Source organism: Melospiza melodia, chromosome 18 (assembly GCF_035770615.1).
Source record: "Melospiza melodia melodia isolate bMelMel2 chromosome 18, bMelMel2.pri, whole genome shotgun sequence".
In the NCBI taxonomy this organism is placed as follows: Eukaryota; Metazoa; Chordata; class Aves; order Passeriformes; family Passerellidae; genus Melospiza; species Melospiza melodia.
The window spans coordinates 11,364,439-11,384,327 of NC_086211.1; the positions used below are offsets into that span (position 1 = coordinate 11,364,439).

Below are 19,889 nucleotides of genomic sequence, written 5' to 3' on the forward strand. Positions count from 1 at the left end.
CTTGCCTGAATTTTCTTAATGAAATAATAAGGCACTCTTTATTTTAGACTGGTAGGCACTTCTGAGTTTTGGTAAACATAAAAATTCTTTTACCTGAACTGGGAGTTATAAATGGTTTTAAAACACCAATTACCAGCTATGAAAAAAGAGGAAGAAAGAGATCAGAATAGCTTTTTACAAAAGATAAAAATCATCATCTTGCATTTAATTGACTTCAAGACCATTTACCTGGAATAGGCGCTGCAATTAAACTCCCAGACTGTCCAGTGTGCCCTCAGAAGCACCTGCTCCATCCACAGGCACAGTTAGCAGCTTGTTTGGCACGTTTGGCAAGTGACAGTGGGACTTTGTGCTCCTCAAACCCCAGGCAAACACAGGAGCTGCTTCAGCCCATGCTTGAGATGTGCTTTTTGCCTTATTTCTGTTGCACCATCATATCACAGGAATTGTCCCAGAAAGCACAACAAAAGCAGGTGGTTTTCCTTGCAAGAATCAGTGCTGAGGACTCATTCTGGTGTCCTGGTCCTTTGCTGAGCAGAAAATGCTTGTGCTTGCATTTTCCTCATCTGTTGCTGTCCTGGCTGCCAACATGGCTAAACTCATGATGGATCAGACTCGCTGCTGCACGATGCTTGCTTGGAGCCAACCATCCAAATGCTTTAAGAGGCATCCATGCTGCTCTCCAAGTATCACTGTTGGCTGCCCTCCCGTAGCCTTATCTGGCTAATCCAATACTGCAGAAACAAAACTGTGGAGATTAAAGTAAAAAAGCAACGTGAATGGACATGTTTGTGTTAGAAAACTGACAGGGGAGAACACATTTTTAACGTAATGCAGGTGGCTGGAATATTTTCCATTCCTGTGTCCATTTCCCTACATGTCATACAGCACATTTAAAAACATCTTAGCTTTTTGAGCATGGGTTTTTGGGCTGAGGGATCACAATGAAGCTTTACAGCCCTTTCTTATGAAGTGTGGCATTTCTGACATTATTTGATGTGCAAGAGCAACTGCATTAGTCAGAGGCTACGCTTGAATAGTTATCACTTTAAGCCCATGCCCTGGGAGTATTGTATTCGGTTCCCTCATTATTTCCAGCCCTCCAGGTTATACCAAGAGTTGCTATTAGTACATTACAATCATAAAATGAAGGTAGTCACTTTCTATAAGGGTCAAGCTTTCCTCCTAGATGCAGGCAAAGTTCACTCTGCAGCTCAGGTGGACAGGCAGTGCCCCATTCCGGGCGTTTTGGCTTCCCAAATGTTTTGTGTTCAGCTCTACCTTTTGGGTCCAAGGCTTATTTGGAGACCCCCTAAAACATTTAAGGAATGTTTTAGGGCTGCAGCATCCAGGTGCTGCAGCCATCAGCCTGCTCCTCTTACACACAGGCCAGGGTAACTAGGGAGTGTTTGTGTCCAAGTCATGGGTGTAGCACATTCATTTTAGAGAAGAGCATTCTGAGCAGGAAATGAAAAAGAATGGGGAGCACTCTCCTCATTTAAGCCAAGTCTGCTGCAGCACATGGCCATGTTTCCATGCCATGCCTTTCATTTGTTAATCATTTTTTGCAAGAACAGTAAGATCCCTTTCGCTAAAACAGTCTTTTCACAGGGTGCCTCATGTCTGATCACCATCAGTGCAATGGAAGCCATCAGTTTAATGATAAGGTGATAGGATAAAATCTTAATGCATCTCATTGATGCTGTTTTGCTGAGGGGGCCAGGAAAGAACTTTATTTGGCTGTGTGTGTTGTCTTCATTCTATAATGCTTTCAAGTCTGGTCTTTAAATGTGGCACCTTCTCTATAAATAACTGCTGTTCTTACCTTAATTGTAGTACTAACCAGCACTAACAAAAGAGTAACATCACAACTGCATCCTGAATAATTTCTTGTCATCTTAAATTTTAAAAGTTTCAACAATACATTAAAAAAAAAAAAGTATTTTCTTGGAAGCTTTCTGAGGAAACACCAAGTACCCAGAAGTCTCAGGTCTATGGCATGAAATCCTAAAACTACAGTAACCTTTCTTTGATCCTGCCTTTTTAGAGTAGTATGTAAAGAAAAATTAAAATATTAAAATGACAAAATATTCCCCTGCATGAACTTTTTTTTCCTGAGATAAAGTTAAAAAAATATGATGCGATAATGGGTGTTAACCATGCCCTTTGGGGACTTTAAATGCTGTGGTGTTAGGCAGGGTATCAGACAATAAATGGACTATCAGGGTGATATATTTAACATATTTATTTAGAGAGAATTTTCTAAAAGGTATATATAGACTACAGATATGTCGGGTACACACAGAGATAATCAGTGGAGCTATGTGAGGGTTTTCCTTCTAATGTGTAGTGCTTGGTAAAGCTTCTTATTCAAAGCATTGTCAGTTTTTGAACAGTTAAGGCAAAGCTACTCATTCTGAGCATTTGCTAAGCTGCTGTTCCAGTGGCCAGCTGGGTCAGCAGGCTCTGTACCCCTGGGCTCCAAGGCCCACCAAAGCTGTCTGCCCGCTGCTGCAGGGCCTGTGCTGTGTGAAAGGCACACTGTCTGTGCTGAGGACGTTTCAGCCCTGCTGCCAAGCGCAATCCCTTCCCCACAGGCTGGAGAGCCCAGGTCCCACAGAGCTGCTCTTCAAGGCCAGGGTTCCCCAAAACTGGGGCCTGCATTGGTTGGTGCTGACAGTGAGGGACCATCGGAAACAAGGCGGGAAAAATGACGAGGAGGCCTCCATCTTATCAGAATGCTAATTAATTGCACTATATTATTCAATATTATATTACACTACATTACACTACATCTAAACTGAATCTGCCAAGCTCTCAACTGCACTGCACTCATGACTGTCAGCCCACAGTCCCAACACACACACACTGATAGGCCCTGATAGGCCAAGGAAACAAAACACCATCACTGTGGGTAAACAATCTCCACATTGCATTCTACTTTTCCACAAACACAGGCACAGCAAATGAGATAAGAATTATTTTCCTTTCTCTGAGGTTCAGAGAATGTGAATCTCAGAAATATTCTTGGGAGGTTGTGCCTTGCTCTTCTCTGTGAGGAGAAATGCGGCGACAAGGAACCAACGGAGCACCCACAATTTCAATACTCCCTTGGTTCCACTGATGAAATTCTCTTCTCCGGGGAGAGGAGCTAAGGCAGCACACAGAGGGCTCCTGCCTTGCCAAGGTGTGTGCGGGAGAGGAGGAAGCCAGCCCAGCAGCAGCAACATGATGGATGAGCACCCTGCTCGTTTGCACAAGGCAGCAGTGGAACACTAACTTGTTTCCATGGCAACCCGAAAGAGAATTACGGCTTTAAAGCTGACTGAATGGTAGCCCCATGAAAAAGTAAAGGGCAGACCATATCTTTCTAAAATATAATTTAGTACTAAGTCACCTGAGCAGTATTAGCTAAAAGGATTTCAGCTCCGGGCTTGGGAAGTGACCCATTTGGGATACGGAGTGTTAGGTTTTCCTAATGGTGTGCCTGAGATCTGAAGGGCCTGGTGGACACACCATGGTGTACAGCATAAAAGAAGAGGAAAATACCCTTATGCCTGAAATCTCTTACCAGAAAAACAAGACTCTCTTCCCTCTTCACAAAAGTGCCAGTTTTCTATCCGATTATTGCACTCCCCTTCATCTCTTGTGAGGGCATGGGGACACATGTTGAGTGCCTGGTACAAAAATACATGGGAAGGAAGGAGAAATGTGGTGAAAATTAAATAATCCCTAGGGTGAGTAGGAGGAAACTTCTGTGATCACACTGGAGACACATCAAGTTAGACTAGGAGGCCAGAATCTGCCTCTAGCACGACACATTATCCTGCCCTCTGAACACTACTCAAATCTAATCCTGAAATCCCAAAACATTTCAGAAAGTTTTTAACAGAAAAAACTTCCATTAACTGCAGCCAGAGTTGAGAAAAATGCTCAGGATTTGGTCATTTCTGTGAAATCAGGGCTGGGGAGAGAGGAAGGGGGCAGTAATTTGTACATGAAAGATGTTATTTTTTGCACAACCACAGTTAAAAGAAATTATCAAATTTATTGTGGTTGAAAAACTACAGAAAGCAGGAATCTAAATTTATTGTCAGACAGTTTTCTTTACAAACAAATAAAAATCAGATCCCAGCGAAGTCCCATGTACATCAGTCACAGAGAACACTAAGCAATATTTGGAAAGTGTGGCTGGAACAATGCACATAGACTGACATCAAACACCTGCACTGTTCAGGCTTTGGTCAGTTAAAAAACCTCACTGTAAATTACATAAATCAGTATTTTACCTAGAAATATGTCCAATACAGTATTGAGAGCTGTATTCATGTCATGAAAATAGACTTTCTCTCAGGAGTGGGGGCCATTCAGCTCCTCCCAAGACAAATGTGACTGTGTGAGTTGTGCTGAAATCAGGGTGCCCCTGCTCTCTCTCAGTGGTTTACAAAAAGCATCTGTCTGTAAAAACTCATTAAAAAGTCTTGTTCAAAAAATAAGTACAAGAATTGACCTCGGTTTCCAGAAATGACCACAAGAAGGAATTATTTCTGTGTTTGAGTAAATGAGACCTTCGATCCGCAGCCCTTTTTTTCCTTTCCCCAGCAGAAACCTGCAAAAACCATTGCTTTGAGTCTTAACAACACCAGTGTCCTGATTCTCAAGAATGATCAACACTGTTAATCCCTTAGGCTGGGATTTTCAGAAGAATCTCAAAAGAAAAACCTCAGTGAAAGAAATAAGCACTCTAGGCAGCCTGGCCATCCCTGTCTGTGGGACCCAGCAGGGGAGAAGCCCAAGGCTGGAGCTGAGTCCCCAATGTGCAGGATACCTTTGCCCTCTTCTGGGAACACTCTCTTAAAACATCCTATTAAGGTATAGGTTGAAACAAATCACGAGTGTGTTTAATAACGTATAAAACAGCTTAGTAAAATTGTCATGAAAATTTAAAAGCTTGGGCAAAAACCCTACACCTCTGCCATTTATACTGATGACAATGATAATGAAAAAAATAATGATGTTTTAACTCACCCATCAAAAAAATTTATTCACCCTGAGAGAGTAGAAATGTGCAAAGCTGGTGGAAAGATATACTTACCTTGAATTTATAAACTGCTCCTCAGATAAAGAAATACAGGATGAGGAGTTGCCTCATTTACATTCATTCATTCATTCACCCTTGGCCATTTTTTCAGCCAAGTGGATGCAAATTCTTTGAAGCCATTAGAGCTGACAAGAGAGAAGCCCTAAACCTGAGCTTGTTGTCACTGTCCTCACATCTGAGGTGATTCCCTGTGCACCCCAAGTGCCAGGGACACCCCACTGACAGCAGCCTCCAGGCACCCTCTGCAGCCCATCCAGGGCTTAAACTGGGAGGGAAGGCTCAGCACCAGAGGTGAGAAATATTTCCTTGTGGGCCTGCCTTATATAAGTCTGCTGAACAATCTTTCTGCTTAATAAAATATGAACAATCTTTCTTTACTTCAGTAGCCACATGGCAGAGGAAATAGTAGGAATTAGATGATAATTATTAATCTGAGAAGGCAATTCCTATGCACATGTTTCTTGCTGGTTGATGTCCAGAGAAGTTCTGTGTCCTGAGCTAGAGCTTTGCCCTCAGTTGCGTATAAAACATATAAATAAACCCAACCAAACAAAAAAAGAGATTATTTACCTTTGAACTCACCTGCTGAAAGACCCCGAAGGAATGAAAGGCAGCAGGGGAATCGAACAATAAGAGTTGTGGGGAGGAGATCAATTTCACAAGGAAGATGTTTCTATTTTGGAATTGTTTCATATCACAGGAGAGGCCCAAGCTGGTCAAACTGCCTGGACACAGCACACAGCAGAGCAGAAGTGATACTTGAGCAGCCCATAAAGAAGAAAGCTTGGCTGGATAGGGCACTTCTCTTTTATAGGGCAAAGCACGGGCATTTGCAATCAAAGCACACACATGGGCATTCAGCCTGAGATTTACTGAAGACAGTGGTGTAATGAAAAAAAGGAGAGAGCACATGCTGAGCTGTGTGTAGCTTTGTTTTGTGGACAGTCACAGCTGAAGGAAATGAAGGTGTGAGTGAGGACTTTGGGAAGGTTGCTGTATTAAAGGATATATTCCTGCAAGTGTTTATGTCTGCCCCTCCCTAGCTGCAGATAAAGGACATTGAAATTGTTCTTCTATCACTTTGTCTGACATTAGCCCCTGACCTCACTTGAGTACCAGAAATAGGTTTCAGTGTAAATAGACACACGTATTAAGCATTTAGCCACATCAGGTCTAAATTCCAGCTTTTTATCCCTGTGCTATGGCGGACTTAGGCAATTTGCCACTGCAAGGAATGAGAATCCCACCAGCAAATTGCTCCTCGCAGCGCCCAGCAGCAGACCTTGTAAATGACTATGATTGAATTTATTCTAAATTAATTCAGAAGCATGTGGGATTTTAAGACTGAAGAAGTGATCACCATGCAGTTAATTGGGCCTGCCCTCTCAGCCCCACGCCCTGTCAGGCCAGCCAAGCAGCTGTCCCAGCAAAGGGAGCAGGGACGCCAAGGAGGCCAGGAAAAAGCCCTGACAAGAATTTAAATGAAATAAAATTGCCAAACTCTTTGCTCCGTTGCCTTTGTTGGGGTTAGGTCTGCAGAGACCTTGAACCAAATGCCAAACACAAACAGAAGACCAAGCCAAATTTGTGTGGCATTTCCACTTAGCTGTCTTGGGATGCTCCTGCTCTGGGCTCTCTGGGGAGAGAAAATGTGCCTGCTCTGACCTCTGCTGTGCTTCTCACAACAACAGGGCTTTGGGGCCCATTTGCCCTGCTAGGAATGGGGACTGAACACAGCAAACACCCTCAGCATCCCCCTCTCTTTGTCCTGCTGGAATGGGGACTGAGCAGAGCAAACCATCCTCAGCATCCCCTCTCTTTACTCTGCCAGGAATGGGGACTGAACACAGCAAACACCCTCAGCATCCCCCTCTCTTTGTCCTGCTGGAATGGGGACTGAGCAGAGCAAACCATCCTCAGCATCCCCTCTCTTTACTCTGCCAGGAATGGGGACTGAACACAGCAAACACCCTCAGCATCCCCCTCTCTTTGCCCTGCTGGAATGGGGACTGAGCAGAGCAAACACCCTCAGCATCCCCCTCTCTTTGTCCTGCTGGAATGGGGACTGAACACAGCAAACACCCTCAGCATCCCCCTCTTTTTGTCCTGCTGGAATGGGGACTGAACACAGCAAACACCCTCAGCATCCCCCTCTTTTTGTCCTGCTGGAATGGGGACTGAACACAGCAAACACCCTCAGCATCCCCCTCTCTTTGTCCTGCTGGAATGGGGACTGAGCAGAGCAAACACCCTCAGCATCCCCCTCTTTTTGTCCTGCTGGAATGGGGACTGAGCAGAGCAAACACCCTCAGCATCCCCCTCTCTTTGCCCTGCTGGAATGGGGACTGAGCAGAGCAAACACCCTCAGCATCCCCCTCTCCTGTGCTCAGTGACTCCTGGTTGCTCATTCTGCAGGCTGGGGGCTGCCAGGTGCTGGGAAAGAGATCCCAAAGCACAAATAACTCCTGCAAATCCCCCAGAAGTGCTGGGGTGTGACAGAGGAGCAGCACTGAGGTGTGCACAGCAGGCAGGCATCAGGCATTTGGGAATGCTGGCTGTCAGAGGGAAGTGCTGGGGAGGGGAGCTCTGGCAGCCCCAGGGGCTGTGGTGCTTTATGTGCACTGCACTCCTGGATGAGGCTCCTGGTAATGACCTGCCCAGCAGAGCCTTTAAAACAAATTATGGATGATAAAGCAAGAATCCAAGGTAAATTTTCAGAGCTGATGAGTGAAAAACAGCTCACATCTTTATGTGCCGGCTGAGCACATTTAGGGGAGAGCCACTGGGGTGCCATAAGCATGATTCCACACTGTGTCACTTTTAGGAGTAAAACTTCATAATCCTTGGCAACTTCTGCATCCTAAAGAGGAGGGTTTGAAAAGTTAGCACATACTGAAACACCTCCTCCCTGCAGGAGGACATTTCTGCTCAGGTAACTCCTCCCTTGGGGGCTTTGGGTGAGACACACTCACCTGCTGGGTGAGGGCAGGGAGAGCTGGGGCTGGGGGGCTGGATCAGCTGGATCAGGGACCAGCAGGTGCCTGGCAGGGCTACCAGCCCCACTCTGGGCTCCCTGGCTCGGGGGGCACCAGAAATGCAGCCCCTGTATGAGCCATGCTCACTTGGTTCTCTGCTCCTGATTCCTCAGGCGTGGCATTCACAGGGACCAGGATCAATTAAATATTCCAGAATTCTTAATTTTTAGGAAGCAGCTCATCCTACACTAATTAGTGCAAATTGGGGGGGGTGGGGAGAGGGTGGGGAAAGCAGTTTAAACACTACAGAGACAGATGCATTTTATAGGATCTAATGATTCATTCTGAGATGCAATCATCTTTTCAAACACTATTACCAGCTACTGTTCAGGGGCTGCCTGTTTTCAGGGCTGTGCCCATCACAGGGCAGATCCAAACAGAATTGGAGATATTGCAAAGACTTAAATGCCTTTGATGTGGGAGGTAGCTGACATGTGAAGAAATAAATCTAATTAAATTCTCTGTTACATGGAATATTTGTGAATACAGGTACACAGAATGTTCTCTGAGGTGACTGTGATGGTGGTTCAAACCCAGCAGCAGTGTGTGGTTGCTGGTGAGCCACTGGTGAAGTTTCTGCTTAAAAAAACCACAAAAGCAAGATTTATAAATAACCCTTCAAGGTAGCTTTTGGCTACCTTGTCTATCCTGTGATGGTAAGGCAGTGTGACACACCAGGACACCATTATAGAAACTTTTCAGACCTGAACTCAGCTAAAATAATCAAATTGTTTTTGAATATTTTAAGGATACTAGAGAAATCTATTATTTTCTTACTCATGTTTCAGATGTGGTTTTTGTATACTCTAGCAAAGCAGTCTTTAGGGAACAAAATCCAGAATCCTCAGAATAGAGCTGCTCTGCAAAATCTCTTGATCAAACAGAGATTTCTGCTCAGGAATTCAGATCTTCTTCAGTCCAGCTATCATTTTCCTTTCTCTGCCTTGCCAGTATTCTGGAGGTGTGCAATAAGAACCAGGCCACAATAAAGTCTGTTTCTCCAAATTACTGCACAGTACTCCACCCTTTGGGCATCTCAGACACTACTAGGGTTGTATATCAGAGTCCTTCAAAACGCAGAAAGATAATTGAGCCAGCACTTCAATTGAAGTGACAGAAAGTTCATCTCTTTCATTCCATTCTTTATTAACAGCCATTCTTAGATGGCATCAGATCCCCAAATCTACTTAGTCCATCTTGTCTGCAGGAGTAGCAAGCAAGAGATGAGCAGAAGAAAAGCAGGAGCCAGAGGCCATGGTGTGTCAGCACATAACTCTCCCCATAATTTCCAATGGAAAGCCAAAGATTAAAGCCAGCTCTAGGGAAAGCTGCTAATCCATCACACCCCAAAACCAAGCATCCTCCCAAGGTGGAAATTCCACATCCAGAGCCTGCCTTGTTTGCTGGGGGGCAGCTGGGCCCAAAGCAACCTTTGGCAAATGCAAGGCAATGCACTGAATCTGGTCTTTCCTCCAGTTTCATCTGCATTGGTAATTAATGAAGGTGACAAGCAGCAGACTGTGTCTTTGCATCCTCTCTGAGTGATTTGCCACACAGAGGGCACATCACTGCCTGAACACCTCACCCACCACTGGGGTGAATATTTATCCAGATTTGTCACCATGAGCTAGCATGATGTTGCAGTAATCATTAATCTGCTATCTAGTGTTTAATTGCTCTTATCTGCTGCTGCAGAGAAAAGGAGCAGTTCATTAGGCAGAGAGCTCCCCAGCAGATCCCTGCTCTCACTCTGGCCAGAGGCTGTCACACCCCACTCCCTTCGGTAGCTGCAGGAATCCACAGTCTGGGGCTCACTTGTGCTGGGAATCTGCTGGGTTTGGGGTGTCTGTGGCATCCCCCAGGCTGGGGTGGGGCTGGGCAGGCAGGGCTGTGGCACTGGGGGCAGCAGGGCTCCGGTGAGTGCAGTACTGACCATACACCTCCCCAGCCCCTGGCTCCAGCCAAGCCCTGCCTTTGCCCCAGCCTGCCCAGCCTCATCCCCCATGTCCCCTGACCCTGATTTCCCTCTCAGCCTCATCCCCCATGTCCCCTGACCCTGATTTCCCCCCAGCCTCATCCCCCACGTCCCCTGACCCTGATTTCCCTCTCAGCCTCATCCCCCATGTCCCCTGACCCTGATTTCCCCCCAGCCTCATCCCCCATGTCCCCTGACCCTGATTTCCCCCCAGCCTCATCCCCCATGTCCCCTGATCTCCCCCCAGCCTCACAATGCCTCACCCTGACCCCTAGGGACCTGGCTCGTGGCAAAACCCAAACCATGAGTGACTACTGAACGAGATTGGCTGCCAGCTCCTCCTCTTCACACTGAGAATGTGAAGTATGTGCCTGCCAAAAATAACACCACCATCTACACAGATACAACTTACCATCAACCCAGCAGCTTCCCAGCGAGAGGTGCGGATGTGGCTCTTCTGGAACAGAAGGAGCAGAGAAATGTGATATCTACATAACCCAGTTTTCTCTGCTGCCTGCTCCAAATGGCACCTTTTGCTCAGATGCCCTCAGGCACAAAGAATCAGGGTGGCTGGGATGTATAAAATAACAGGTTTAGCTTTGGGGTAATAATATGTCTTTCAAATGAGAATGGTCTATTGCTGCAAGCTTTGAAGAAGCAGCCAGTGCACTTTTTAAAGCCCAAGTAGGTATTTTATGATGCAAAGGATAAATCTGTCAGTAAAGATACTCATAAGTCAAGTAAATACAGCTGTTCTCTTATGTGAGGAGCTAGATATTACTTTTGTGGGGAAAACTGTGCCATTTCTTAATAGTGAACAAAGAAAGAGGGAGAAACAGGGATGTAAAATGTGGGGAGGTTTTTTTTGCACTGTGGAGCAGTGAGCTGCAGCCAGAGGTAGAATTGTGAGGGATGGGCTCTGGCACTTCAGCACCAGCATTTGGTGGGGTTAGAGGATGTGCAAGCTGTTACCTCCAAACACAGAATGTTTGTTCCATAGGAACATCAGCTGGTCTTTCAGAGCAGCTCTTTTGCAAGTTGCTGATTCCTCAGGTCTGTGGCAAATGTGGAAACACAGGCGTGGTATGAGATTCTCCTGTAAGGGACAATTTAACACTGGTTTAGCTAAATAATATTTCAACAGCAGCCATGAAGACACAGCCATGAAGACACAGTGGTCCCAGCCATGCTAATATCCAAAGCTGAAAATAAAAGAGGAAAGGGACTAACATTCAGGCTCTGGAGCTGGGAATAAGCAGCCAGAGAGGGTTCATGATGCAGCAGTACAAGACCCTCTGCAGGAGCAGGTGTGTGGTGGAGGAACAGGCACTCCCAAGGTGGCAGCACTTTGTAAATGGGTGTTCAGCTGCCCACAGACACAGACTAGTGTGATCCATCACAGAATGGGAGCTGGCAGGAGCTAGGCAAAGCTGGCATGCACATGAACTGTGAATCTGGATGTCTCATGTGCTTTGTGGTTCTGACAATAAGAAATCAATACTAATGTTTTTTATGAAGATACTATTTTGTAATTCCAGGTCCCAAATGGGACTCTTGCAGTATTATGGATGAGAAATAGAAAACTCCCAAAAATCATCTTAGAGGGACAGAGTCCTGTTGCTCCAAGTAAAGGGTAAACAAAAAGCTATGCAAAACCTTCCTGTTCAATACCAGACTGCAAGATCAGCTATAAAACTGCAGGATCAAAGGTCTGTCTAGCTCAGCATCCTGCTGCTGTCATGGGCTGATATGTGATGCTGAAGGCATCCTGCAAGGGCAGGGTGGTCCTGAGCAGCCTCCCCTGTGTGCTGTTCCCATTCTAGCCAGTGCTCTACTTCCCCTGTCAGCGTTTGAGCATTTCCTGAGCCAGCAGTTGCCTTCAGCCCACAGTGTGCAGCCATACCTGGGCCTTTTATGCCTGGTTAAATTTCATCTGGACCCACAAACAAATGGCAGCCTCAGGGAAGGGGTCCCACACTTTGGATGTGTGTTACACCTAATGAGATGTGTACAAGAAGGCTGAGTTGCAGTTCCTCCTCTCCCCTGTACCAATGGCTTGGTGAGTGATCAGTGCTTCATCTGGGCCTGGAGTCCAGCTGGACTCTCCCAAGAAACCCTGGGAGAAGAGGGAAATGTGCTGGGCTGAGCCCTGCTGGCTGCCCCTGCCCACCCAACTGCTCTCATAAGCTCCTCGACGAGACAGGAGAGAAACAACAATGGAAAACTTATGGTGTGAGATAAAGAAAGGAGATCTCTCACCAATTTCATGGACAAAACAGATTTAACTTGGGGGAAATTAATATAATTTATTGCCAGAAATAAAATAGGGTTGGACAGTGAGAACCAAAGACATCAACCCCTCTTCCCAGTCTCAGCCTCACTCACACAGAGCTGCCTGGTCTGTGGCTGGTGAAACCCAGACCACTGGCAAATGTCCTGAGACAGGCAGCTGAAGGAGCAGAGTTTGGGGGTTGGCTTTCCTGTGTTGGGCATATTCTGCTTAATCTCTGAAGGTTTTCATGTTTAATGACCTCCTGCCCTCCTCTCTCTGCCCTCTCCCCCAGAGCCGACTTTGCTGAACTCCCAGCATAAACACCAGCCCTTGGGTTGTCACCAGGAGGTTTGCTCAGGAAAAGCCCCTTTCTCTGGCACAGCATATAGGGATTTATGTTGGATTGCAAAAGAAGGAAAAATCTTATCATTGTACTTACAGAAACAGGCTTATTCTGTGGATTTTCCCCTTGTGCCACCATCCCCTCCCAAGGAGCTCCAGCTGTCCCTTGTTCTCCCTATGCAGGCTGGAGGAGACAACCAGGGCTGGATGAGCTTGTGGAGGAGATTCCCAGGAATGAGGTTTTAGCACAAGTTTATTCAGGATTAGTCCACCTGTAATTGAATGTGCCCCAGTGCTGCAGAGTTTGTACCGCCAGAACAACTCTGGAATAATTAAATAATAAGAGAGAGGAGGAAAAAAATCCTGCAGAGTTAAATGAGCTTTGGATGTGTGCTGGTCCTACAGCTTTTTGCAGCCCCAGTGCTCCCTGAAGTGGGGCAGCAGGCAGGACACACTCAGTCCCCACTGCTCCCAGAGCCTCTGATGTACTGGTGCTTCAAAAGGAAAAGAGGAGACAATGACAAGTCACTTCCATCAGGCAGCAATTCAGTTTGCGTGGTTCTGAATTGTATCTGCAGCAAAGAAATCTCATCACAAAGCATCTTTAAGCACAGTGAGCAACGGAGGAGCTGGAGAAATAATGAAACTCAAACTGATCTACTGAACTCTTTCAAGTGTGCTCTGTTAGGGAGAAGCCTAGGTAATAAATTTTCATAATTTTAAAATCTGAAATTGAGCTATCTTACCAGTACTTCCTGGTTACTGTTCTTGTCAGTGAACAAATAGTAGTTAAAATCTCCAATTCCATTCCCTTCATTTGCTCAGTGGTCTTTCAGCTGAACAAGTTTGAGCTGGGTTGTACCTCCTGTCTGAAGCTTCCACCCAAAGATGATAATTTCTGAAGAGCTTCAGAAAAAAATCAGGATAGCAGCTTTTGAGTTATGTGAGGGAACGGAAAAAATATGCTTTTCCCATATGCTGTGATTGAAATGTTGCATTTGCATAAGTCAAAACCAGCTGTAGCTATAAAATTTTTAACTTATCTTGATTTATTGCCCTTCTTGAGGAAGGAGAAACAACAAAAGATGTCTCAAGAATGATCCATTCAGTGGATTTTGAGTTAGGACATGAATGGTTACGTCTGCCATATGTGCAGCTGCAGCATTTTCTAGTGGGATTTTCTCAAAGCTCTTCAACAAGAAGGTTTTAGCCTGCATGGCACACACAGATCCAGGGGTTCTAGATGAAGATGACAGCCCTAAAGGATACTCAGTCTGCTCTTAGAAATAACATCATTACCTGCAATTGTTTATTATCAGCAGTGTTTAATCGCTGGACAGTCATTTAGCTTCAGGCTAAGATGCCACTGAAATGGACTTAAAAGTATCAGTGTGACATGTCACACCCCCTGCCCCAAAGATCTTGAATAGTTAAAAGCAGATACATGGAAGGATGTGCCAAATGAGGCAAGGATGGGAAACATAAAGAGGGAACTCAGCACCTGAATGTCACCATTTCCAGTACCAACAGGAACCATTTTATAATTTCTGTGAAAGGAGCATATTTTGCTCTCAGATTATTTTGTGTTGGGTCTTGAATTTTAGTTCCCTCTACCCTAAGAAGAAAAGAGTATTCTAATTTTCATCTTAGATGCACCTTGGAACTGGTGATCCTTTTCCCTCCTAATGTGCTGTGAGAGGAGTCACCCTGCCCATAAGAGATTCTATCTTCTTCTCTCCCTGGCACTGCAGTGAGATAGGAAATAAAGCTTTACTGCACAGCAGAGTAAATCTGGTCCTGGTGAAGCAGGAGACAGAAATTTCCATGCATTTTGGTGGGTGAGCAAATCACCCAGAAATGGCTGAGTCATTTTAACTCGTCTCTGTGGAGTGCTTTGAGCTCCATAAGGAGACAGGTTCATTAGTGCAACACACACATTTGTTTACCTGTGCACTAAAAAGTTTCCATAACGTTTTTCAGCTCTCCCACTTGCTCTAAATAAAGATCTCATTGCTGCCTGCACACACTGTCCCATCTGTGTCCCCGAGGGGCTGCAGCAAGGTGCCAGCTTGTTAGCAGTAGGAGCCAAAGGTGGACACTGGCACAATGCTGGAAGAAGGGTTTAAAGAATGATACAGAACTTGCCAGCAGGACAATTATAGAATCACAACCTGAGCAATTTCAGAGGGCAGCAGCCCACACGTGGCTGTTAAAGACAATATTAGGTTAATGCTGGACTGAAGGGAGCCAACGTTGAGCTCCTGTGGCAGGCATGTGCTGCACTTGTCCTTGCTGTGTGTCAGGCTCTGACAGCCCTTGTCACCTTCTTGTCTCAAAGACTTCTTCTGCAAATAAAATCTTGCTGAGGTTTGAAAAGCACTGGGGGTCTGCATGAGAACACTTGGCTGCCCTGGCTGCAGTGCTCAGGGTACCCAGGGCACACACAGCTGGTCCTGGGACTGCACTGAGTGCAACTCTATCTCTTTGGCTTTCTGCTCCCCACCCCATGCTCTGCAAGTTTTGCTTTTGCTGGCAAAAGTTGTTTTCTCCGTGTCAAAAAATGAGCCAAAGTCTACAGTGTAAAATGATTTTTTTCACCTCTCTCACCTTTCCGTGGCAATTGGCAGGATTTGCAGGTTTCACATTACGTGTCAAGCTGCTTCCAGAGGCTCCCAGCTCCCAGACTCTTAAAAATCAATGAGCTAGACACAGTGAAAGCTCAGGAATTTCTTGCTTCATCACGTACCACACAGTATATAATAGTTTTTAAAAGAAAGAAACCAACACAGGTATACACAAGCCTACCCAGAATTACAGCTTCTCTCCATTTTGGAGGGCTGAAATTTTGGGGAACTTGACAATGTGTCTGCCTGCATTAAGGCCAGATCTCACCAACACAGAGGTTACCAGGTAGGAGCTGTATGTGGGGAAGAAGTAGCAAACATACTCCTAGTTTTGTAGCCTTCCTCAACATTTTGATTCTGTTGGCTTGAGTGGAAATAAGGAAATCTGACAGGAATAAGTGTGGTACCAGCATTGCTTGGTCAGTACAGAGGACCCACTTCTCCTGGAGAAGAGTTCTGGGGAGGGTCACAGTTGAAGTGAGACTAGTAGGAAAAAAACCCAACCAAGCAATAAAATAAATAAACAAAATTTTATAGCAGTAATATAAATATATAAAAATAAATAATTAAAAATATTAAATCCTTATTATGATAACCTGTGAAATTGAGCAGAGTCTACTCTGTTCAAAATAATCTTAGGCAGATTTCAAACATGAGCTTCATAGTAAAGAAAGTAAATGAGATTATTTGGGAGCACTGAGCTCAGCCCAAGATCTCCAGGGAGCTGGGGTGAGGCAGAAGCAGGTCACCCCAGCTGGAGACCTCTCTGTACCCACAGGAGAAGCAACTGGGGAGTTGCTGCCTCTCTTTCCCTTCTGATACACTGGGAAAGGACAGGATAATCAGTGTGCAAATGATTTGAAAAAACACCCCAATGGCAGGCAGAAAATGCTTATTCACCCATCTTAAAAAAGAAAATCCCAGCAACCTCTTTCAACAAAATCTGTTTTCCTCTTGGTGGAGTAATGAATCACTGTTTGTTTACATATGGGAAGTAGCACCTTACAGTAAATGGATGGAAGTGGGGACTAATTTGAAAGTGTCACTTTGTGAAGGGCACCGGTAACATTTGTGAAACATTCCAGTTTTTGACCATCTGGCAATGTTGAGGGCTAAGCTAATGTATAAACCTTGAGAGACCCCATTTGTAGCAGGAACTGCTTTAGACTTCAAATTTTAATGAAGTGAGATCTCAAATCAATGCCACCCTAATAACGCAGAATGGATTTGGGCCAGGACACAGTGCTGTTTATACTGGCTTTCTCTGAAAGGCCAGAATTACAAATCCAGGGGCTAAATCTTTCTCCCCTAAATTGAAAAAGATCTATTAATAATGTTTGGGAGCCAATAGAAAAATCTAGACCCCTCTAGAGACAAAGGAACTGGCAGATACAACTGGGAGGTCGTTAGCTTAAGCTTTGCAATTGCTGCCCAAAGGGGCTCTCTTTCAAACCTGTCAGGAAATTCTTTCAGCTATTCAAAAAGTGTCTGCTCGGATATTGCAAAAGTCGGAGTATACCCAAAGAAAGGACAGAGAGGAAGAAGGGAAATTTAGCAGTGAATCCAAACACAAGTTTGATGGTTTACACATAAGGAGTAGCTTGGGGAGGCAGCTGGCCTGGCAGGTGCTGGGAAGTGTGGGAGTGAACCCAAAGCTGAATCACCAGTGCCAGGGCAGGTCTGTGGTGTTGTGAGGTTCTCAGGACAAGGTGGGAGATGAGAATCTGACTCCAAGTTCTCAGAAGGCTGATATATTTTTTCATGATATGATATTATATTAAAAGAAATTATTTACTGAAACTATACTAAAGAAAGAGAAAGAATACATCAGAAGGCTTAGAAAAGAATGATAATAAAAACCCATGAAAGACTCAGAGAATCTGACACAGCTGGCTGTGATTGGTCATTAAATTAAAACAATTCACATGCTGGCTAAACAATTCTCCAAATCACATTCCAAAGCAGCAAAACAGGGAGAAGCTGAAGCTTCCCATCTTCTCAGGAGAAGAAATCCTGGGGAAAGGATTTTTCATAAAATATCACAGTGACACAGCCCTGTGCCCTCTCCTGCCTCAGTTTCTCTGTGGCAGAGCAGGAGCAGTGACAGCGACCTTGGGAAGTCTTTCCCTTGACTCCAGAGCGCACCACAGATGGAAAGTGCTTGCCAAGGGAAACTGCCACTATTTTGGGTGGAGGGAGGTGAGGCCTGAGCAGCTGAGACACTTATCTGCAGGCACACAGCGAGGCAGAGCAGCCAGGAATAGCACTCGGGTCTCTCAGCAACAGATAATGCTTAATAAAGAATTTAAAACAGCAATTAAGGGCACACTCCTACCGACTCCACATTAAATGAGGAATCCCCTGGCCTCCTTGGGAAGCAAATAGAGCTTGGAGCAAATTAGGGGTGCAGACCTGGGACCTAGAGGACTGCTTTGGATGAACAGCGTCACTTGAAGTGTTTTAGCAAGCAAAAACCAAAGTCAGTGCTGAGGATTAAGATTTGAAAGTAAGTGCTGACATACTGAGGTCCTTGGAAATTTTGTCTGTGAGGAAATCTACTGTATAATTAAATCTGCAGTTTCCTTAGTGGGATCATCATTTCCTTCCACGAACAAAAAGATAAATTTCTTAGATATTCTGTCATGGAGTCTTCTAATGTAACGAGGCTTGACAGACTGAATAAGTAAGTCCGCAGCTTTTAAGAATAATCTTTTTGATAGCAGTGATTCCCTGAGATGATAACCTTCCTAAAGACAACTAAGGAGTCTACCAATGAGCTGAGAAGCGTGCTTTCACCAGCCACAGAGGAATTGCAGTCATGACCTTGTCCAGCCTCTCTGACAGGATTTTGGCAATGACTGCAGAATCGGAGGCTCGAGAGGAAACGCAAACTTCCTGGTCAAAATGCCAGCAGATAAGTGATTCAGCGGGAGTCCCCGGGCTGCACTGGAGGGGTGAGCATGCCAGCACTACATTCAGATGAGATGAGAGCAGTGGTGTCATCAGAAACGTGTCCCACACCCGAGGCAGCCCGAGAAGAAAAGGTTGTTCACAAAGACCTTTCCTGACACATGGCTGGGACAAAATACCTGTAGATGATTTTATCCTTTCTGTGATGCAAGTTAGCCAACAAGTTTTAAAAATTAACCTATTTGTAGGTTAGATGATATCAAAGAATTCTACATTTTCTTCCTCTGGTTTCTCCCATTTGTAGCTGCCATTTATAAGGACAGGGCTGCTGCCCTTCAGACACCAAAGCAATGGTTCCTGTTTTTACTGTTGGGAAAACCTCACTGGAATTTGTTTTTTAATTCTAATTTATTCAGACTGAATGAGCAGCCTTAATTCTTTGAGTAAGAAGGTTTAGCAGTCCAGGTTTTTCTTTTACAGGATTAAATTATAGAAAAATTCAAACCTGCTCACTGTCTCCACCAACTAATCACAAATATGAGTCAACAATGGGACAGAAATATTTATCAGGAAGTATATAGGTATGGCATTACGAAAATATGGGGCTTGGGGTTCCCACACCGGCTTTTAGTTCAAGAGTAATTCATGGCTACAGAGAGAAACCAAACTGCTCTGCATCTCCTCTGCCTCTCCTCTCCCTGACTCACTGCAAGGCCACCCCAAGAGGAAAAGCAAGGGGTGAGTGTATCCATGTTCCTCCAGATCCAAAGCATCTGCTGGCAAGTGTTTTTCTGCAAGCACAAATTAGAAGTACCTATAAAGGAACAAGCTATAGAAAGCATCCATTTATGCCAGTTTATGTCCAGATTCACTCATCCTTTGGTTGTGCTTAGAGGACCCTCCTAGTCTGACTTGGCCCTTGTGCACTTTGGGGCATTTAAATGTGTCTTTGGCACAAAAGGACCAGGGAGAGCACTGGAAGAATGTCAGGATTTGTCAGTTTTGAATGTCCTGTCTGCTGTAACTAGAAATCATCCTGCCTGCTTTTCAGTCCTACTACACAAGAAGGCTTTGCTCACTCAAAACAATCTTTTAGGGTGTGGTAGTTAAATATCCCACTGCTGAAATTTGCACTCACAGCTCAGGGAGCAAGGAGCCATGAACAAATGAGAGCTTTTTTCCTACTGCATTTCTCTTACTCTGCCTATCCTAAAGAAGACACAGTTTCCTGCATTGTTATTTCTTTCCCTTTCAGAGCAAAATCAACCCTAAATTAGTCTGCACTGAATAATTGAGTACAGCCTGATCTGTGAGCCCTCCATCAGAAATGCTCTGTACTGCAGCTGAGAAGAGACTTTCAGGAGGGCTGATACCCAGCTCCTCAGCAGGCATTTCACCATCAGGATCCAGCTGACATTAAAAGGAGTCCAGCCTCAGATAGATTTTAGAAGCTGGGTATGAAGTCTTATAGAGCTGTCTGAATGAAGCAGCTGGATCTTGAGAGAATGGAGAATTCTCTTGTGGAATGAGGCTGGTTTGAGTCTCTGTCCAGTTTTTTTTAACATCTGAATGGGTGCTGCCTGTATGACAAACACTTCCAAAGCTGGTTTCCCCCTTTTGACATCTGGTA

The 19,889-nt window shown here is 45.0% G+C and overlaps 1 long non-coding RNA gene across 1 annotated transcript in view; it reads right to left on the reverse strand.

Moving 5' to 3' along the window:
• Window positions 1-460: 460 nt before the first annotated feature.
• The window catches only part of LOC134426421 (uncharacterized), a 414,658-nt gene continuing 395,229 nt past the window's right edge, over window positions 461-19,889 (reverse strand). The window contains exon 5 of the long non-coding RNA XR_010029985.1: window positions 461-748. This is a non-coding gene — a long non-coding RNA (uncharacterized LOC134426421). The remainder of the gene's footprint in view (window positions 749-19,889) is intronic.